This window comes from Canis lupus, chromosome 33 (assembly GCF_011100685.1).
Source record: "Canis lupus familiaris isolate Mischka breed German Shepherd chromosome 33, alternate assembly UU_Cfam_GSD_1.0, whole genome shotgun sequence".
NCBI lineage: Eukaryota > Metazoa > Chordata > Mammalia > Carnivora > Canidae > Canis > Canis lupus.
The window spans coordinates 25020431-25044031 of NC_049254.1; the positions used below are offsets into that span (position 1 = coordinate 25020431).

At 34.4% G+C, this 23601-nt stretch overlaps 1 protein-coding gene across 6 annotated transcripts in view; it reads left to right on the forward strand.

The window, feature by feature from the left end:
* The window catches only part of STXBP5L (syntaxin binding protein 5 like), a 379914-nt gene that overhangs the window by 55643 nt on the left and 300670 nt on the right, over window positions 1-23601 (forward strand). The gene's annotated exons all lie outside the window — the stretch shown is intronic.

Sequence of the window (23601 nt, forward strand, 5' to 3'; positions counted from 1 at the left end):
CCCCATACTATTTCCCATGATGACTGTATCAATTTACATTCCAACCAACAGTGCACAAGGAAGGGTTCCTTTTACTCCACATGGTCACCAACATTTGTTATCTCTTCAATATTTTAAATATTAGCCCCCTACCATATTTATGGTTTGCAAATACTCTACCATTTTATAGGTTGCCTTTTTATTTTGTTGATGGTTTCTTTTGCAATGTAGAGGCTTTTTAGTTTGATGTAGTCCCACTTACTTATTTTTGCTTTTGTTGCCTGAACTTTTGGTGTCAAGTCCAAAAAATCAGTGTTATCACCCATGTCAAGGAACTTTTCCTGTATGTTTTCATTTAGGAGTTTTATGGTTTCAGGTCTTATGTTTAAGTCTTTAATCCACTTTGGGTAGTGTTTTATGTATAGTATTAAGATAATACAATATCATTATTTTTAAGGATTTATTTATCTGTTTTAGAGAGAAAGAGAGAGTGAATGAGAGAGAGTTGGGAGGGGGAAGGGTAGACGGAGAAGGAGAGATAAACTCAAGCAGACTCCATGTTCATTGTGGAGCTAGGTATGGGGCTCAGTCTCAGAACCCTGAGATTGTGATCTGAGCCAAAACCAAGAATCAGATGTTTATCTACTGTGCCACCCAGGTGCCCCACAAGATTATTCTTTTGTTTTGTTTTTTTAGATTATTCTTTTGAATGTGGCTACATAGTTTTCCTGATACCACTTATTGAAGAGACTATTCTTTCTATATTGAATATTCATGATACCTTCATTGTAAATTAGTTATGTATGTATGGGTTTCTTTATGGACTTTCTATTTTGTTCCATTGGTCTGTGTCTATTTTTATGCCAGCACCATACTGTTTTGATTAATACAACTTTGTATTATAGTTTGAAGTCAAAGAGTGAGATGCCTCCAGCTTTTGTTTTTACTCGATATTGCTTTGACTATTTAGGGCCTTTTGTGTTTCCACATGAATTTTAGTGTTAATTTTCTATTTTTGTGAAAAATGCCATTGGAATTCTGATGGAGAATTGCTTTGAATCTGTAGATTGTTTTTTATAGAATGAACATTTTAACAGCATTATTTCTCTCAATTCATAGACACAGGATATCTTTGCATTTATTTGATTTGTCATCTTTGATTTCTTTCATCAATTTTTAAAGATTTAATTTTGGTTTTTTTGGGGTGGGGTGGGGGGAGAATGTGCACAAGAGCATGGAGGGACAGAGAGAGAAAGGGAGAAAGAGAATCTTAAGCAGGCTCCATGCTTGGCATGGAGCCTGATGGGGCTTGATCTCACAACCCTGAGATCGCAACCTGAACTGGAATCATGAGTTGGACACTTACCTTACTGAGCTACCCAGGCACCCCTTTCATCAATATTTTAAGATAACTACAAACCAGTGTCCCTGGTGGTGTGTATAAATGTAAAAATCCTCAACAAAATACTGGCAAATTGAATTTAACTGTACATTAAAAGGTTTGTACACTATGTGCAAGTAAGACTTATCCCTGGGATACAAGGATGGTCAACATACACAAAACAATAAATGTGATGTAACACATTAACAAAATAAAGAGTAAAAGCCATATGATCATTTCAATAGATGCAAAAAACCATTTGATGAAATTCAGTATCATTTTATGATAAAAACTGTCAACAAATTAGGTATAGAAGGAATGCACTTCAACATAACAAAAGCTAGCTATGATAAACCAAAGGTAACATCATACTCAGAGATGAAAAGCTGAAGAAAGCACTTATTCTAAGATTTAAAGAAGAGAAGGGTGTCTTCTCTTGCCACCTCTATTCAACATAGTACTGGAAGTCATAGCCAAAGTAGTTAGGCAAGAAAAAGAAATAAAAATAAAGGAATTTGGAAAGGAAGAGGTAAAATTAACTGTCTCTATTTGCAGATGATATGATCTTACACATGGAAACCCCTGAAAACTGTACTAAGAACTGTTAAATTCAGTAAAGTTGCAGGATACAACAATAAAAATAAACATGTAAAAATCAGTTGCATTTGTTTATACTAATGACAAACTATCCAAAAAAAGATTTTAAGAGCACAATACAGTTACAATAGCAACAGAAACAATAAAATATTTAGGAACAAATTTAATCAAGGAACAAAAGATCTACACACTAAAGATGTCCTTGAGGTTTCTTTTTCTTTCCTTTTTTTAAAAAAGATTTATTTACTTATTTATTTGAGAAGAGAGAGCATACACACACATGAATGGGGGCGAGGGGCAGAACAAGAGGGAGAGAATCCCAAGCAGACTACCTGCTCAGCACAGAGCCTGATGCAGGGCTCAATCTGCTAACCCTGAGAATATGACCTGAGCCAAAACCAAGAGTTGGTTGCTCAGCTGACTGAGCCACCCACATGCCCTTTGAGGTTTACTTTTCTACAGCTTTTCTATGCTAAAACTGGGTAGTGAGTATATCCAGTGTCTTTTAAAAATTTTTTTTAATTCAAGTATCTTTAAAAACCACCTTTGGGATTAATGTTTTCCAACATGAAAAATACTTCATAGCTTCTACCTCACTAGATAAGCTTGATCTTCAGGTACTAGTCTTCTTTTTTTCAACTTTTCTCCTACTATTATACTGACCTCTTCTTCTGCCTTAGGAATAAAAGCACTGCTACTCATTATGAGGTCCTAATGTGAAAAGATATTTAAGTCAATGTAGTATTTTATAAAATATCTCTCCCGGATGTTGTCTTTCCCAGGTTTTTGTTTTTTGACTTTTTGTCACTGGTATAAAACTATTTCTGTCTTTCTAAGATTTGAATTTTGGGTAACAGACTAAAATAATGGAAATTTGGGTGATATATGGGGCCAAAAAACATCTATATTTCTCCTGAGTTTGGTCAGTAGAACTCTCAGAGTCAGAAAAAATAGCTCACACTTTGTCCATTCAAGTATCTTCTTGCTTCTTAATTGTTACCTTATGGATTGTACTGGCTTAGTTAAGACCTATTAACCAACAACAACTTGACGTGAAGGTGGCCCTGACAAAGCACAGGATCACTAACCTATCATTTATTTCTTTTGTAATCTCTGCCAATATTTTCTTTTCTCTCTGGGCATGGACCTTGTCTCCCATTCTTAATCATAAGTTTCTTGAGTTCTTGGGTCCATTTTTACTGTATCCTGAACCACTATACTTTTGCCATCACCCATGGTCTCCTTTTTTCTTGCCCTGTATTTGCAAAATGAACTGTTTTTACACATTCCAGGAAAATTAATACAGTAATACTTTTGACTTTTGTCAGTACTTTGAGTTATAAAGCCATAAGAACTCTAAAGCCTTGTGTGGATCAGTTTTTTCTTAACCTGACAATCCAGAATGGTCTTGTAAGTAGGAGGTAAAAAAATTTGCTGGTCTGTAATGCCTTTTTTTCCTGTACTCAGTGACTCAAAGATCAGAAATAACCATGTCTCATCCTTTTTTGATACAGTCTTACTATTTTTTTAAAAAAGGATTTTATTTATTCATGAGAGACAGAGAGAAAGAGGCAGAGACATAGACAAAGGGAGAAGTAGGCTCCCTGTGGGGAGCCCGATACAGGACTCCATCCTGACACTCCGGGATCACGCCCTCAGCCAAATGCAAACGCTCAACCACTGAGCTACCCAGGTGCCCCAGTCTTACTATTTTTTTTTTTTATTGAAACATTAAGCATAAGGATCACTTGATCTTACTTATATCACTTAATGAAGTTAGGAGAAGTGTTTGGTTATTGTCTTTGTGGTTGCTCTAACTCAGTGGCTAATCTTGATTCTATCCTGAGTTGAAGCTCTGTTATTTCTTATAACCCTTTGAAAGCCATTTCTGTCTGTCTCTAGTTTTATATTCATATCATGCAATATTCTTTCATCTTGAGGCCTGATTAGAGTATTGAAACATTACATAGCTCTCATTTCTAAAACTGTCAATCAAACTGTGTATTCACTAGTTTGGTGACCTTGGACAAGTTGTTTAACCTTACTGAGCTTCAACTTCATCTGTATTGACACCACCTATCTCATGGGGCTATAGAAATAAATGAAAATTAAGTTAGCTAATCCATGTAAAGTGTTTTTTATTGTACCTTGTACATAGTAAACAAATGGTGATGACAGCAGCCTTGGGGACAGTGATTGTATGCATATAGTCTTTATTTTTTATTTCTATAGTAGCAAGAGGAAAATCTTCATTTTCAAGTTTTTTTGCAACTGACAGTAGATAGGCTGAGGAAAGAAAGACATTGCAAAATGCTGTTTTAGCAAGTAGATTTTAAATTTATATCTTATTTCATTTGTAATGGAGACTCTAAATGTCTATTCTCCCTATTATTGGATATCTGAAGAGAGTTAGCCCTCAAATGATTAATGGGTATTTATGCTTATAGAAATAACAATCATACTAGATATCTCAATGGACTGTTTAAAATGCAAGTGTGTATTTCACAAGGGGATCAAACTAAATAAACATGGAATCATCTTTAATAGTCTAACACCATAACTAGTTAATTAGTCCTTTTGAATCAGGGACCATAACACTGAATATAAGCCCATTACTTATTTATTTTAAGGAATACATTCTTAGTGAGAGGTATAGAACTACCTGTCTATCATGTGTTTTTAGGTCTTCCATAGTTCTTAGTGCAAATATTTGTATTAGGAGTATAAAGAATTGAAAAGGATCTTCAAATAACTTAGTTCATTCTTTCTCTCTCTTTTTGGGGTGGGGGTAGATGAAGAAATTGAGAGCTTAAGTGATATGTACAGGTTAGATGATGACAGAGCTGGGACCTGAGCTAGCTCTCCTGACTCCTAGCACAATATTCTTCCATGTAACCCTGTCTACAATTTTGCTTCACAAGATTTTTTTTTCTTTTAAAAGTGATTTTTATTTTGGGGTGTCTAACTAGCTCAGTCAGGGAAGTATGAATCTTGATCTTGGGATTATAAGCTTGAGCCTCACTTTGGGTGGTAGAGATTACTTAAAAAGAAAATCTTCACTTACAACATGATTTTTAGGGAGGTCCCTAGGTGGCTCAGAGGTTTAGTCCCTGCCTTCAGCCCAGGGCATGGTCCTGGAGGCCCGGGATTGAGTCCTGCATTGGGCTTCCTGTCTGGAGCCTGCTTCTCCCTCTGCCTGTGTCTCTGCCTCTCTCTCTCTCTCTGTGTCTCTCATGAATAAATAAATAAAATCTTTAAAATAAATAGAACGTGATTTTTATTTTGCTCTGTGGCCAAATTATTTTTCTGACTACTAATTTTTCTTTTTTATTACATATCAATGAGAAGAGATCTTTATGTTCACAGAAATTTGATATCTATATAGGCACATAAAGTAGATTCAATAGAAGATGTACATATTTCTTTCAAGCATGATACAAAATTAGATTGCAATGTATTGAATTGTTGAATAGAGGCTAATGTAGCCAAAAAGAAAATAATGTTTCAGATAAGTAAACAGGGTTAAGTGGAAGAACTGATACAGAAGATGGAATGGAAGTTGTGACAGGGAAAGATCCTGTGAGTGAACAAGGAAAATGGCAAATTTGAGTTCTTCAAAGAGGTCTAGAAGTGTGTGATGATGAGGCTGTGTTCATTTGAGGCTGAAAATATTAATTGGCGATGGTTGGATGAGTTGAAATTGAAGGAATAATGATGTATTCAAGGTGTATGAGGGATTGAAGAAAGATGTTAAAGACAAGGCTGCTCAGAGGGTTCCAAATAGAGAGAAAATGTGTAAGCCAGATGGTAGAATCACTAAGAAGATAAAATCGAATCCTAGGGATGGGGAAAAAACAAAACAGTTGAAGTACTCTGGAGAGAACAATCTGGCCACATTAAAGACTATTCTATTCTTTGATTCTCTGGCCTTACCGAATAATAAAGATGATAGAATTGGATACCCTTTAGGGTATACCCATGGTTAGTTCATGTTATTAGTGTGCTAGTATTCATATTACCTCTGTCATGTATATTTGGGTATATATCTCTTTTCAGTAGTGAGAATTGGAGCTTTTTATATACTATGTGGTGTGTTTTTTTTTAATTTATTTTTTATTGGTGTTCAATTTACCAACATACAGAATAACCCCCAGTGCCTGTCACCCATTCACTCCCACCCCCTGCCCTCCTCCCCTTCTACCACCCCTAGTTCGTTTCTATGTGGTGTGTTTTTTGAAGGTATATGTTAACATACCTGCCTACATGACAGTATGAGAGAAGGCAGTAGTATGAGAGATAATGAGATAATATTAGGGAAAGTAAATGCATTTAATTTGGACTTGATTCCCTCATATTTTGAAAGGACACTTCTCTGTGAAGTTTAAGAACTATAAACTTATAAACTGTATAGTATGCTCAATGTATAAAGCATATTTACATGCATTATCTCAGCTATCACCATGCATTGGTAAGACTAACAAACTATAGAATCGAAGTTACTGTGTGTGTTAAACTGTTGCAATGAAAGTCAGTAGTTTTATGATAGCTATAAGCCTCTTAGGCTTGAAACAACAGAATCTCTGATATCAAATGGTTTGTAATATAACGTGGTAGAAAGAAAAACAATTAGATGGTAAAGAATAACCCACTTTTCTGTTAGATTTAGTGATCCCTTAGTGTCTACAATATATCCTTAATTAAATAACTATATGCCTTAAAAATATTATCCAAATGTAGGTGTTTCTTCTGTTCTAATGCCTTAGCATTATATAATTCAATTGCATATAATCACAAAGGTGCTTGGAGGGAAAAAGGTGAGAATGATAGCTTTTGAACTTTCAAAAAAATGTCAAATGTGCTTTTATTTCTGTGGAAAGTTGAGAGAGATAATTATTCTAGATAAAGATTCTATTTCAACATTTACATAATGTTTGGTAAGAATCATTCATCTTTCTTAAAAAATATAGAGAATAATTTTTGATGGAAATACTCCTTATATGCATAAATTGGATTGGTGAACTTTAAAAAACAAATCCCTAAATAATCATAGCACTAAACTAGCTAAGGAAAGGGGACAAATTTTTTATATATTTATTTTTATTGGTTTTTAATTTGCCAACATATAGAATAACACCCAGTGCTCATCCCATCAATGCCCATCAGTGCTCATCCCCTCAGTGCCCGCCACCCAGTCACTCCCACCCCCCACCCATCTCCCTTTCTACCACCCCTAGTTCATTTCCCGGAGTTAGGAGTCTCATGTTCTGTCTCCCTTTCTGATATTTCCCACTCATTTTTTCTCGGGAAGGGGACAAATTAAAGGCATGGTCCCTGCTCACAAAACTTAGAACTTATATGGGGAAACAAAAGGGCAAAAATCTTTCGTCAGTAATTTTTAGTAATTGTTAAACAAGGGTTTTGGCTTAGAATTTTAGCAAATACTTCATTTAGGAGTGATCCCTTGACCTAGGATTTGAGAGATAAATAGAGGAATATTTTATTTTTGAAAAATGCTAATAATTAGGACCTCATTTGTCATGATGTATAAATGACTTTTCCGCTAGTAGGCTTTTGTAGATACCTTGAAAAGAGATGCTTTTAGTAGCTTGAATCACAGAACAATAATGAAAAATGTTTTGAGGTATATAAACAAATAATTGCTTCTTGAATACTAAATTCTAATGGGATTTTGTTGTCCTAGCTACAACACTAACTAATTACATCAGCTCTGTATATCTAATGGAATTCTAACAGTTGTATTGTAACTTCTATGGTATTGAATAAACCTTGCTATACATGAATATAATCCTGCTATTAATCAGATTAAATTCAATCTAGTGAAAAATATTTTGTCTCCCTAAGCATTTTGTATATTAGGAAGTATATTAACCAATGCTATTGAATAAAACATTTGCTTTTAGGCTTTTAACAAATTTGACAGACTTCAAATTAACAACTAAAAATAAAAATGGTGATTTCTTCCCAATTGTATTAGTAATTGGTTATTGCTAATAGAAGTTACTGATTTTTGTTTACTTGTGTCTAGGCAATTTGCTACATTCTTTTATTTCTAAAATATTTTTAAAACTTATTTTCTTAACTTTCCTGTATCTATATATATTACTTCAGTTTCTTGTCTTACTGATAGTCTATTAAGCAAGCTGGATAGTAGTGGAAACAATGAATATGTGTGTCTTCTCCCTGATTTTAATGGAAGGACTATAGCTTTTTGTTGTTTAGTATCGTGTTTGTTGTTATTTTTGGTATTGTTAATATTTATCATCTTTAATTTCCCTCTAATTCTGTTTTACGTTAGATATTTACTTGGATTGACTGCTGAGTTTTATCAAATACCTTTCCAGAGCCTATTGATATAATCATAATGTTTTATCTTTTAATTTATTGAGTTAATGAATATCAGTACATATCCTGATACTGAGCTGTCTTTGTATTAATTTAAATGAGATTAGACAGTCAAACTCTGTCTAACTCAGACATACTTTAAAATTTTCTTTTCTCTTCCATGTATATAAGAGAAAATAAAATGTGCCAATAAGCCTCTTCTGGCTTTATAAAGAATTCACATGCATTTATATATATATTTTGAAAATGCTATGTTAACTTAAATATTATTACCAGGGGAATGCGTTATTGAGTAAAACAACCAATCAGAATTGTATTCTCCTTAGAAACTAAAGATTACATTCACAAGAGGTAGCAGCAATCTGTAAAGGACAGATTCCTTTTTAGAAATAACATTTGCAAAGACATTTATATGCTGAAGAATATTATTTGCTTTTCTGTATCTGTATCTTGCCAACATTTATTCTGTGAACAGTTAGAAGTGTCTCTAGTTTTAAGACTGAGGCCTGGAAAACTTAAAATTTAAGTTAAAGAAAGGCAAAGGATGAAATATGTGTTAGTAACATGGAATTTGAGGTATATGTATTTAACATGTATATTTACATTTCTATAATAAACTTCATTTGGTCATGCTTATCATTGTCAGTATATTTTTTTTTAATTTTTATTTATTTATGATAGTCACACAGAGAGAGAGAGAGAGAGGCAGAGACATAGGCAGAGGGAGAAGCAGGCTCCATGCACCAGGAACCCGACGTGGGATTCAATCCCGGGTCTCCAGGATCGCGCCCTGGGCCAAAGGCAGGCGCCAAACCGCTGAGCCACCCAGGGATCCCCATTGTCAGTATATTTTACTGGATTTAATTTACTAATGTTTAGTATTTTGTATCTATATTTGTAAGTATTTATAATGCTTAAAACAATATGAAATTATGTATATTGTGCTATGTGCTGAGTTTCCTGTGAAATCACTATCCCAGTAAAAATAGAGAACATGCTCATCACTAGTGGTTCTTCACAGCAGCCCTTCTCTTTTTCTGCCCCTGGGTCCAGGCAATAACTGATTTGGGTTTTTTTGTTACGAGGGATTGTTTGAATTTTATATAAACATTCCCTTTCTTCTTCTTCTCCTCTCTGTCTCTCTCTCTCTCCTTCCTCTCTCTGAATATATATATACCTGATGTGTTTAACATACTGAAAGATGATTTGGGCAACTGGGGAAAGAGTTTGGGGTCGAATTAGTGACCAGCACATAAAAGTCTAAAGAAATGAAACTTTAAAAAGAAGTAACCTCGGAAAACAGAAAAATTTATGAGGTTGGGATGCCCGGGTGTCTCAGTTTGTTAAGTGTCTGCCTTCGGCTCAGGTCATGATCCCAGGGCCCTGGAATTGAGCCCCCATTGGGTTCTCTGCTCAGCAGAGAGTCTGCTTCTGCCACTTGATCTGGTGCTCTCCTGCTTGTGCTCACTTGCTTTCTCTCTGTCAAATAAATAAAATATTAAAACAAAACGAAACAAAACTTATGTGAGGCAAAATAAGAGGTTAGAATCAATAGCGTTAACACTGGCTGTTATGGAGGCTGGGGAGATACTTGTATGTATAATGAAAGTGTGGGTGAAAAAGAATCTTTTTTTTTTTTTTGAAGTGAGTAAGCAGCAATATAAAAATGTTATTTTGAGATATATTAGGTAAATACCAAAGTAAATAGCAGAAACATTGAAAAGTGATTGCCTCTGGAAAGTAGAAAATGGGAGAGGTAAGGGGACAGATTATTTCTAATTTTCAGATGTCTTTTAGATTTGTCTGATTTGTTAAACTGTGTGCATGATTAATATAAAATAATAATAGAATAAAAATAAAAGAAAAAAGTATAAAATTTCATAATATTAATAACTTAAGCATTCTATTTCTATTATATCTTTTTGCAGATATTTTATAAAATTAGGGTGTATTAATGCCTATTCTTTGATTTTAATATCAACTGCTTTTAGATCTTTGAACATGATAGTTTTCTCATTCTTTCAAAAGATTTAAAAGTCTTACTGAGAACTGGTAAAAATACCACAATTACCAAAGGCGTCCATATTAGCAGGTTCTTTACCATATAGATTAATTTTACCTTTTTAGCACATTATAATGGGGATTCATGGGAATTTGCTAATTTTGTTACCACTATGCCACTTGGTGTCATATGCCTGTCATAGTCCTTTTACTGTCTTTTCCTTTATCCAAGATAGTAGGAACTTATTCAGCAGTACTTTCAGGAGTCCAAGATGACATCAAATTTAGGGAAGAGTTATAAGTTAACTCTATAATTCGAGGGAATTTTACTAGCAATATGAGTTGCTCCACAGTTACAGTAGTAATTGGTTTTTGCTTACCAAAATATGTTGTCCATGTGAGTTCTTTTTTTACAGGAAAGTAACCAGATATCTCAAAGTAATTATGACTTACTGAACAAATTTTGAAACTGCAGTTAATTTCCAATTTTTGGATTCAAAATCAGGAATGATTTACCTTACTATACCTATTCCTCAGAGTGTAACATTTGTAGACCAAAACAGGGAAATGAAATTATATTTAAAAAACATAAATCCTAAAAAAGATTTATATAATCATAAATCTTTAAAAGCAAATTTTTATCTGGAGGAATTTTTAAATAACAATTTTTTGCATAATTATAATCTATACATATTATTTTTCTCTATACACATCCCCCCCCCCCGAAAGCAGAGGATTCCTGTGAAACCTTTCATAAGCCTAATTGGCATAAAGCAAAGAAGCAAATATCATTAATTTGTATGGAAAAGTTTTTGAACATTATGAAACCCCAAAAATAACTTCTTTTAGACTTTTCTGATACTTTAGGACACATCTTGCTAACAGTTGCACAAAGTAAATTGATATAAAGCACAGATGCTCAAAGACACAGTTTAAAGCTATGGGAGCTTAATGCTGAGATGTGGAGTGTGGTTCCTGGGGAAGATGCTTGATGGTGTCACAATTGCTGCTTGAGGCATGTACTGCGTCTATGATGGCTGGCTACAAAACAATCACAACTCTATTTTCACTTTTTGCTTTTTTGAATAAAAGCAAAACTTCTCTTCATATTTCTTTTGCTTGGCAAAAACAGATACTAATGGAGGTCTTTTGTAAAAGTGCAGTGGCATGCATGAACTTTCAAAAAACATGGGATATGGGGATCCCTGGGTGGCGCAGCGGTTTGGCGCCTGCCTTTGGCCCGGGGCGCGATCCTGGAGACCCGGGATCGAGTTCCACATCGGGCTCCCAGTGCATGGAGCCAGCTTCTCTCTCTGCCTGTGTCTCTGACTCTCTCACTCTCTCTGTGACTATCATAAAATAAAAATTAAAAAAAAATAAATTAAAAAAAAACGTGGGATATGTATATCTGGGAGTTTCTAATAGTCACATCTGTGTTATTAGATGTAACTTGGTGCATGATTTAGAAATTTTATGCTCAGATTCTGGAAATGATAGATTTGGCCTATCAGTAGTATGTGACAATGATGAATATAGGCATAAATCACCAATATGGTAGAGAGCTGGAGTCCTTTTAGTATAGAATCAAAAGCCATATTTATTTCATTTTTTAGAATAGAAAACCATATTTATTTCATTTTTTAGAATAAAAAACCATATTTATTTCATTTTTCAGACTAATGATCAGTACTAGGGAACTTTCTTCATAAATTAACTTGGTGGTCTAATAAATATTTAGAAACAACTGTTTCTAAACAGGACAAACAGGACTATTTGTGGTGGGTGAGAGGATGCCAGTTAGGGTGTTATAATAGGCCATAATAACTGTAGCTTAAAATGGAGAAATTTATTTCTCTTTCATGAAATCTGTGTAAGCTTAAACAACCCAGGACTGCTTCAATGTCCTTATTATATCAAGAACCCAACAAACCTCTTTGTTTTTATGAAACACCTTTCTATTTTGTTACTCTGCCATCCTTAATCTGCACCTTCCATTTCATGCTCTAAGATGGCTGTCCAGCTCTTGCCATTGAATACATTTTCCAGTCAATGGGAAGGTGAGAAATAAAGAAGTATTTGCTTTACTTTTAAGGCTTTATATCCTTTCTGCTCTCCTTCCTTTGTTCATGATCTAATCTAGCCTTCTCTGGCACTGAGAAATATAGTGTGAACTGGATTGCTATGTGCTGAACTCAAAATTTTATTACTATAGAGAAAGTAAAAAAGAAATTTGGGAATTGCAGGGTATCTGTCACAGGTGATTTTGAGGCTGCTTTGAAATATTGTAATAGTATTAAGCCTTAGTCAACCAGACCAAATATGAATTCTGCTTTGTCTTATTCTGCTCTCAGTTCTATGCTGGTCATTCTGTGTTCTCATTTATACGGAGGAAATTAAAATTTGAACTAAACTAAAACTCGAGCTGAGATGTTGAAAATTCCTTGTTAGCTGGGCTCTGTTTAGATTTTGCCAGTGGGAGGCACTTATGCCAGATTTAAAGATAGGAAGAAAGTAAACATGTTGCTTCTGGTAGTGCTTGGTGCAGTATCAGCAGTGAAACCAGGTTTCTTTCATCTCAGAGGTGGTAGCAGCTTCCTTAACTAAATGGTAATAGAACCAATCTTTCCACGTATTTGTAACCTATTCTCTATTATATCTTTCTTTGCTTCAAGTATCCAGAAATATTTATAAAACTCTTGGTACAGTTGGCCACCTCACTTCACTCCTTGTAATAATTTCAAAGGAGAGTGCTATGGACTGAATTGTGTACCCCCCAAAAATTTGTATTTTGAAACCCTAACCCCCAGTGTGATGGCATTGGAAGAGGGGACCTTTGAGAGATATTCAGAGTCCTTGTCCCCCATGTCTAGGCAACCAGTCATATAATTTATGTCTCTATAGATTTTCCTATTCTGTACATTCCATTAAATGGAATTGTTTAATATGTGCCTAGCTTCTTTCAGTTAGCATGTCATTTTCAAAGTACATCCCTGTTGTAGCATGTGTCTGTACTTCATTCTCATTTATTGATAAATAATATTCCATGTGTGGCTATACTATATTTTATTTATCCATTCATCAGTTAATGATGAATATTTGAATTGTTTCTACTTTGTGGCTATTATGAATAATGCTTCTATGAATATTTGTATTGAAATTTTGTGTGGATTTCTTTTTCATTGCTCTTAGCCAGGAATACAGTCACTGGATCATAGGTAACTCTATATTTCATATTTTGAGGAACTGCCAAGCTATTTTCCCAAGATTTTATACATATTTTTACGTTCCCACCAGCAATGTATTAGGACTCAAATTTCTCCACATCTTTGTCAACATGTGTTAACATCTATCGTCTTTATTATAGTCATCCTAGTGACTATACAGTTGTATCTCATTATGAATGTGATTTTCTAATGATGTTGAACTTGTCATCAAGTGCTTATTGGTCATTGGTATATATTCTTTGGAAAAGTGACTATTAAGACCCTTTGCCCATTCTTAAATGGTTTGTCTTTTTATTATTGAGTTGTGAATTTTTTATATATTCTGGATGTAAGTTCCTTATCAGATGTATACCTTGTAAATATTTTCTCCCTTTCTGTGGGTTGTCTTTTTTTACCTTCTTGATAGAATTCTTTATAGTACAAAAGTTTTTAATTCTCACAGAGTTCAATTATTCTATTTTTAATTTTATTGCTTACGCTTTTGATTTCATATTTAATCCCAACTCACTAAGATGTAACCATATGTTTTCCTCTAAGATCTTTATATTTTTGGCTTTTACAGTTAGGTCCATAATATTTTGAGTTAATTTTTGTATAGAATAAATGAAGGGTTTGACTTAATTCTTTCACATGTGAACATCAGTTGTTGTAGCATCATTTGTTGAAAGACTTCATTATCGAATTGTCTTTTAATTCTCATTAAAAATCAATTCACTGAAAATGTGAGGATTTGTTTCTGGAATTTCACTTTTGTTCTATTCATCTGTCTATCCTTATGCCAGTATACTTCATTGTCTTGATTACTGAGATTTTTTTGTTTTGAAAAAACTTTGTTCTTCTTTTTCAAGATCATTTTGGTATTATGGATAGTTCAAATATCCATATGAATCTTAGGATCAATTTGTTGATTTCTGCAAAAAATGTCAGCAGAGATTTTGATAGGGATTGCATTGATTTGAAAGATCAGTTTGGGGAGTATTGTCACTTAACAATAGTAAGTCTTTTAATCCATAGATATGGAATAACTTTCCTCTTTAATTTTTTTCAATGATGTTTTGTAGTTGTAGCATGTAAGTTTTGTACTTCTTATGTTCATTTTATTCTTATTTTATTCATTTGGAATGCTATTGTAAATGAGATTGTTTTCTTAATTTCATTTTGGATCATGTGTTGCTAGTATATAGAAATAAAATTGATGTTTGTACACTAACTTTCACAAACTTACAGAACTCGTTCTAATGATTTTTCAATTTATTTCTTAGACTTATATATACAAGATGATATTTTTTTACCAGCTTAGTTGAGGAATCTTTAGAGATTATACTATAGTAGTTGATTAACAACATATTGTTACATTTATACTATGATAAGTTCTGCAATCTTTAAATAAGTTGAAGCACATCTATGCATATATTTTGTGGAAGTATTTCTATGATATACTGTTGAGTTAAAAAAAACATTTTCCAGGTATGGTTATATATTGGGTAATAGGTATATGCATATATATTGATATAAACTTTAAATGAAAATAGGGAGGTTACGTAAGGAAATTTTTGCATTGTTTTCTCTGAGGAATAAAAATTTTAGATGAACTGCATGCTGTAGTTTATCTTTCTTTTCATCTCTGAATATTTACAAGTGCCGTATTTTATTATAAAAGTATATCCATTAAAATAGTGCATGGAGCACTAAATGTCTGGCTTAATGAGATGTAGATCTCTCTCACTTTTTTATAAGATTTTATTTTAATTCTAGTTAGTTAACATACAGTGTTATATTCATTTCAGCTATAAAATATAGTGATTCAGTAGTTCTATACATCACCCAGTGCTCATCACAAGTGCACTCCTTAATACCCACCACCTATTTAACCCATCCTCCCACTCACCTCCATTCTGATAACCATCAGTTCTTTTTTTTTATAAATTTATTTTTTTATTGGTGTTCAATTTGCCAACATATAGAATAACACCCAGTGCTATTCCCATCAAGTGCCCCCTTCAGTGCCCATCACCTAGTCACTCCCATCCCCTGCCCACCTCCCCTTCCATCACCCTTAGTTCGTTTCCCAGAGTTAGGAGTCTCTCATGTTCTGTCTCCCTTTCTGATATTTCCCACTCATTTTTTCTCCTTTCCCCTTTATTCCTTTTCACTATTTTTTATATTCCCCAAATGAATGAGACCATAAAATGTTTGTCCTTCTCCGATTGGCTTACTTCACTCAGCATAATACCCTCCAGTTCCATCCACGTTGAAGCAAATGGTGGGTATTTTTCGTTTCTGATGGCTGAGTAATATTCCACTGTATACATAAACCACATCTTCTTTATCCTTTCATCTTTCCATGGACACCGAGGCTCCTTCCACAGTTTGCAGTTTGTTCTTTATAATTAAGAATCTGTTTCTTGATTTGTCTCTCTCTTTTATTCCCCTTTGCTCTTTTGTTTCTTAATATCCACATCTGAGTGAAATCATATGGTATTTGTCTTTCTCTGACTTATTTCACCTAGCATTATACTCTCTAGCTTCATTCATGTTGATTTAAATGGCAAGATTACATTTTTAATGGCTAAATAATATTCCTATCTATATCTATATTACACCTTCTTTATCTAGCTATAATTCGATGGACACTTTCCCTGATTCTATATCTTGACTATTGTAAATGATGCTGCTGTAAACATAGAGGTGCATGAATCCCTTTGAATTAGTGTTCTTATATTATTTGGGTAAATACCTAGTAATGCTATTGCTAGATTTTAGGAGAGTTCTATTTTTAACTTTTTGAGGAACCTCCAAATAGTTTTCCACAGTGGCTGAACCAGCTTGCATTCCCACCAAGAGTGCAAGAGTTCTCCACATCTTTGCCCCACGTTGTTTCTTGTGTTGTTGATTTTAGCCATTCTGACAGGTGTGAGGTAATACTTCATTTGTATTTCCCTGATAGTAAGTGATGGCAAACATTGCTTCATGTATCTGTTGGCCATATGTATTATGTCTTCTTTGGAGAAATGTCTGTTCATGTCTTCTGCCCATTTTAAAACCGGATTATTGGTTTTTTGGGTATTGAGTTGTATCAGGTTTTTAAATATTTTGGATATTAACCCTTTATCAGGTATATCATTTGCAAATATCTTCTCCTATTCTGTAGGTTGCCTTTTAGTTTTGTTGATTGTTTCTTTTGCTGTGCAGAGGCTTTTTATTTTGATGTAGTCCTAATAGTTTATTTTTGCTTTTGTTTCACTTGCCTCAGGAGAAATTTCTAGAAAGAAATTTCTAGAAAGAAATTACTTCCTGTTTTCTAGGATTTTTATGGTTTCAGGTCTCACATTTAGGTCTTTAATCAATTTTGAATTTATTTTTGTGTACAGTGTAAGAAAGAATCCAGTTTCATTCTTTAGCATATGTTGCTGTCCTATTTTCCCAATACCATTTGTTCAAGAAAGTCTTTTTTACCACTGGATTTTCTTTCCTGCTGTGTTGAAGAATAATTGACCATATAGTTGTGGGTTTATTTTTGGGTATTCTGTTCCATTGATTTATGTGTCTATTTTTGTGCTAGTACTATAGTTTTGATTACTACAGCTTTGTAATATAATTTGAAGTCTGAACTGTGATACCTCCATCTTTGGTTCTCTTTTTTCAAGATTGCTTTGGATATTCAGGGTCTTTTATGGTCCCTACAAATTTCAGGATTGTTTGTTCTAGTTCTATGAAAAATGCTGTTGGTGTTTTGATAGGGAGTGTATTAAAAGTGTGAATTGCTTTGGGTAATACAGACATTTTAGCAATGTTTGTTCTTATAATCCAGGAGCATGGAATGTCTCTCCATTTCTTTGTGTCATCTTCAATTTCTTTCCTCCATGTTTTACAATTTTCAGAGTACAAGTCTTTTACCTCTTTGCATAGGTTTATTCCTATGTATCCATTATTTTTGGTGCTATTGTGAATGGGATTGTTTTCATAATTTCCCTTTCTGCTGCTTTATTATCCATGCATAGAACACAACAGATTTCTGTGCACTGATTTTGTATCTTGCAGATTACCTGAATTCATTCATCAGTTCTAGCAGTTTTTTGGTAGAGTCTCTTGGGTTTTCTGTATAGAGTGTCATGTCATCTTCAAATAGAAAATTTTTTACTTCTTCCTTACCAATTTGGATGCCTTTTATTCCTTTTAGTTGTCTGATTGCTGTGGCTAGGACTTCCAGTATTATGTTAAATAAAGTGATGAGAGTGGGCATCCTTGCCTTATTCCTGACCTTAGGGGAAAAGGTCAGTTTTTCTTCATTGAGAATGTTAGCTGTGGGGTTTTCATATAAGGCCTTTACTATATTGAGGTAGGTTCCCTCCAAACCTTCTTTGTTGATGGTTTTTATCATGAGTCTATGCCATACTTTGTTGAATGCTTTTTCTTCATCTATTGAGAGTATCATATGGTTCATATCCTTTCTCTTACTGATGTGGTTATCATGTTGATTGGTTTGCAAATATTGAACCACCCTTGTAACCCAGGAATAAATCCCAATTGATCATGGTGAACGATTCTTTTTTTTTTTTTTTTTTTTTTTTTTTTTTTTTTTTTTTTTTTTTGAACGATTCTTTTAATGTACCATTGGATTTGGTTTACTAGTATTTTATTGAGAATTTTTGCATCCATGTTTATTAGGTCTGTAGGCCTTGATGTCTTTATCTGGTTTTGATATTAGGGTAATGCTGGCCTCATAAAGTGAATTTGGAGGTTTTCTTTTCTTTTCTGTTTTTTGGGGATAGTTTGAGAAGAATAGGTATTAACTCTTCTTTAAATGTTTAGTAGAATTTGTCTATAAAGCCTGAATTTCTGTTTGTTGGGAGTTTTTTGGTTACTGATTCAATTTCCTTACTGGCTGTTGGTCTGTTCAAAATTTCTATTTATTCCTGAGACACCTGGGTGGTTCAGCTGTTGAGCATCTGCCTTTGGCTCAGGGCATGATCCTGCCTGTGTCTCTGCCTGTGTCTCTGCCTTTCTCCGTGTCTCTCATGAATAAATAAATAAACAAAATCTTAAAAAAAATTCTATTTATTCCTATTTCAGTTTTGGTAGTCTATATGTTCTCAGGAGTGTATCTATTACTTTTAGGTTGTCCAGTTTATTGACATATAGTTTGTCATAATATTCTCTTATAATTGTTTGCATTTCTGTGATATTGTTTATTATTTCTCCTCTATAATTTGTGATTTAATTGAATCTTTCTCTTTTTTTCTTGATAAGTCTAGCTAAAGGTTTAATAAGTTTATCGATTTATTCTAAGAACCAACTCCCAATATCATTGATCTGTTCTATTTTTTAAAATTTCTATATCATTTATTTCTGCTCTAATCTTTATTATTTCCTTTCTTCTGCTCATCTGGGGTCTTGTTTATGGTTCTTTTTCTAGCTCCTTTAGGCATAAGGTTAGGTTGTTGAGATTTTTCTCGTTTAGGTAGGTGGTATTGCTATACATTTCCTTCTATGGCCATCTTTGCTGTATCCCAAAGGCTTCAGATTGTTGTGTTTTTATTTTCATTTGTTTCTATTTACTATTTAATTTCTTCTTTTATTTCCTGGTTAACCCATTCATTGTTTAGTAGCATGTTATTTAACCTCCATGTATTTGTGATCTTTCCAGATTTTTCTTGTGTTTGACTAACCCTTAGCCCTAACCCTAATGTTTTATAGCATCGTGGTCAGAAAAGAACCATGGTATGATTTCAGTCTTCTTGAGTTTGTTGCAGCTTGTTTTGAGGGCTAATATTTGATCTTTTCTGGAGAATGTCCGTCCCATGTGCACTGGGGAAGACTCTATTCTGCTGTTTGGGGATGGAATGTTCTGAATATATGTTAAGCCCATCTGGTCCAGTGTGTCATCCAAAACCATTGTTTCCCTGTTGATCTTCTGCTTAGATTATCTGTCCATTGATGTAAGTGTCGTGTTAAAGTCCCCTACTATTACTGTATTACTATCAATGATTTCCTTTATGTTTATTATTAACTGCTTTATGTATTTGAATGGTCTTATGTTGAGTGTGTAAATGTTTACAATTGTTAGATCTTATTGTTGGGTTGTCCTCCTTGTAATTATAGTGTCCTTTGGTTTCTTGTCATAGTCTTTGCTTTAAAGTCTATTTTGTCCGATATAAGTATTGGTACTCCAGTTTTCTTATGACATCCATTTGCATGATAGATGTTTCTCTATCCCCTCACTTTCGATTTGTAGGTGTCTTTAGGACTGAAACCAGTCTCTTGTAGGCAGCATATAAATGAGTCTTGTTTTTTTCCCTACTTTGTAAACATATGACTTCTGATTGGAGCATTTAGTCCATTTACATTCAGAGTTATTGATAGATATGCATTTATTATCACTTTATTATTTGTTTTGTGATTGTTTCTAAATATTTTCTTTGATCCTTATCTTTCTCTTTCATGTTTTATTGGTTTTTTTAGTGATATATTTAGGTTACTTCTTTTTATTTTTTTGCACATTTATTTGTCATTTTTGTTACATGATTACCATTAAGTTGGTGTATAATCTCCTCTACATATAGCAGTCTATATTAAGTTGATGGTCATTTAAATTTGAACCCATTCTTTACCATTCTCCTCCCCATGTTTTAGGTATATGTTGTTATGTTTTGTATCCATTTAATTTTTGAATTTCTTGACTTTTTTTTTTTTTTTACAGAAATATTCATTTTTACTGCTTTTGTGCTTCCTACCATTATAGTGTTAGTTTTGGTCTTTCCTTTCCACTTAGAGTCCTGTTTAATATTTCTGGTTTAGTGGACATGAACTCCTTTAGTTTTTGTTTGTCTAGAAAACTCTTTATCTCTTCTATTCTCAATGATAGCCTTGCTGGGTAGAGTATTTTTAGCTGTAGACTTTTCCGTTTTGGCACATTGAATATATCATGCTACTCTCTTTTGGTTTGCAAAGTTTCTGGTGAAAAAATCTCCTGTTAGCCTTATGGGTTTTCCCTTGTATGTTTCTGTCTTCTTTTCTCTTGCTGCTTTTAAAATTTTTTATTTTTTCACTATATTTGGTAAATTAATTACAATAGGTCTCAGTGTGGGCTTCTCCTCCCCCCCTTTTTTTTTGAGAGATAGAGGTGTCAGGGGGAGAGGAAGAGAGAGAATCGCAAGCAGGTTCTGGCCCAGTTTGGATCTGACATGGGGCTGGATCTCACAACCCTGAGATCATGGCTTGAGCCAAAATCAAGACTTGGACACTTAACCAGCTGTGCTACCTAGGCACCCCTGTGGGCCTCCTTTTTTTATCTTGATGGACGTTTTCTGTGCCTCCTGGATCTGGGCATGTTTCCATTCTTGGATTATGGAGGTTTTCAGCTATTATTTCCTCAAATAAATTTTCTGCCCCATTTTTCTCTCTTTATACTTTGGAACTCATATGATATGAATGTTATTACTTTTGGTAGAGTTATTGAGTTTATTCTCATTTTGCATAATTCTTTTTCCTATCTTTTGTTTAACTTGATCACTCTGTCATCTAGGTCACTAATTCATTCCTCTGCTTCTTCTATCCTTCTCTGCATTCCATCAGGCATGTTTTTCAGTTTGTTTATTGAGCCCTTTATTTCTGCTATATTATTCTTTATCTTGTATTAAGGGTCTCATACATGTCTTTCACTCTTTTCTCAAGTCTAGGACTATACTTATATTCATTGCTCTAAATTCTCTATGAGGCATTTTACTGATGTGTATTTCACTTAGATCTCTGGATGTGGCCTTGTCCTATTCTTCCATTTGAGATAAATTTCTCTGTCTCATTTTTTGTTCCTCTGTGTTTGTTTCTCTGTGTTAAGAAAGTCAGCTATGCTTTCTGTTCTCAAAAGTAGTGACTTTATGAAGAAGAGGTCCGATAGTGTCCCGGAGTGTAGTGTTCCCTGTTCACCAGAACCTGGCACTTCAGGAGACTATCCTATGTGTGTTGGTTATGCCTTGCTCTTATGTCTGAGTTGCTTTTCCTTTCAGTGCAGTTTTCTGGACTGATGCTTTCCTGTTACGGGCTGTGGTTGCTTTCCCTGGTGTGAGTGAGATTCAGGCAGGCCAACTCTGAGGGAGTGTGGCTTTGAGGAAACTTGGGAGTGGGGCAACAATGTTTGCAAAATTTGTACTGGGCTACCGGTCCTGTGCCAGATCCCCTAAAGTGTTGCAGAGGCTGGAGGCTGCATTTCTTTGGTGGCTGGGGCCACATGGCTGGGTACCATGCACTGGCTGGGTGTGATGAGCAGTGGTGGTGGTACATTGAGAGGTTGGGTAGGACACATGGGCAGCTTTCATAAAATTGGCCCCAAGCCCAGGGCCAAAGCTAGCAGGCTTGGAGTGGGTGAGTCCTTAGGAGAACTCATGGTCTTAGCATACTACTAGGAGTTTAGGTAGCGAATGTCTGTGCAGCCTTGCTTCCTGCAGGTGACCCTGTGTTTATGCTGGGAGATGGGGGGGGGGGGGAATGATGCCTGCCAGCTCCCTCATTTTCAGAGAAGCACCCCAAACACACTCTGAAATCAGTATGAAAAAAATCTGTCTCTCATTTGTCCCCAGTATTGTGTAAATTGCTGTTTTTTTGCTTCCTATTCATGCAGGCTACTGTCTCTTTAAGGGCAGAGACCCAGCTATCACTTGCACTCCTCGCTATCCCAGTGCTAGGTCAGCTGACTTTTAAAGATCTGACTCTAAGTCCCATTAGTTAAACAAACTCACAGAATTCAGCACCTCTGATTTTCAAAGTCAAACATGATAAGGATTAGTCTTCCTCCTTGTGGGCTCCCTGGTTCTTTGGCCTTTTCTCTGCCCTCTGCACATGCTAGCTCCCTTCCTCCAGCTGTCAGCCCCTGCCTTTTTGTCTTTCCTAACTTTTCGGATGCAGCTTGTTCTCTATTTTTAGTTATGGAAGTTTTGCTTTCTTCAGTTCTGAGGATTTATTTACTTGCATGTGGATGATATCTACTTGTAATGAGATGGTGTGAGTTCAGCGTCTTCCTTCTCTGCTCTCTTCCCAAGCTTCTTCTAGAATCTCTTATTTCTGACCTATGTGGGTCCTCTATTTCTTTGAAGAGTTATATTTCATATTGAAATTAATTCCTGTATATTGCTACATATTCTTGTGTTAGTCATGTCACCTTTTTTATATTGTGAACTCTTTATATTTTTCTTTTGTTCCCCATTGTGTGACTGTGTAAGTTTTCAAACACACAGAGGAGTTGAAAAATTTATAGTATGAGCATTCATATATGTATGTATATAAACAACATACACACATATATACTCACCACCTAAATTTGAAAATTATCATTTTGCTATATTTATTGCATATGTCTATCCATCTGTGTAACCATAATACTTCTATGGATACATTTTGAATTAAGTGCAGGTATCAATAGACCTCTTAAAACCTCAGTATGAAAAAAAAAACCCTCAGTATGCAAATCATTAACTAGAGCTCGATATTTTTTATAGTACTTTTTCCCTAATTTTTTATGACATTCAATTTACACACGGAGAAATAATACATTTTATCATACAATTTGATGAGTTTTTACCATTGTATACACTTATACACTGTGTATACACTTATGCAATCCAAGCCTTTATCAAAATTTAGAATATTACCTTTACTCATACCCCCCTTCAGTGAGTTCTCCTCAAGTTAACCACTGCTCTGATTTTTTTTTCACCATAGGTACATTTTGCTTATTCAAATTCTAATATAATTATATACACTGTTTTATGTATTGCTTATTTTATTTAACATAATGTTTTTGAGAATCATCCATGTTACTGTATCTGTCATTAGTGTTTATCTTTCAACTGGTGAGTGGCAATTTATGAGTATAGCATATTTTTGCTTTTGATTCTCTTGTTGAACAGCTGGACTGCTTCTAGGTTGTTATGTATAAAGCCATTAGGGTCTTACACAAATTATTATGTGGCCACATGCTCTTTATTTTCTGGAGTACACGCATAGGAGTGAATTTATAGGTCATAGGACAGATAGTTTTATAGAAAACTACAAGACAATTTT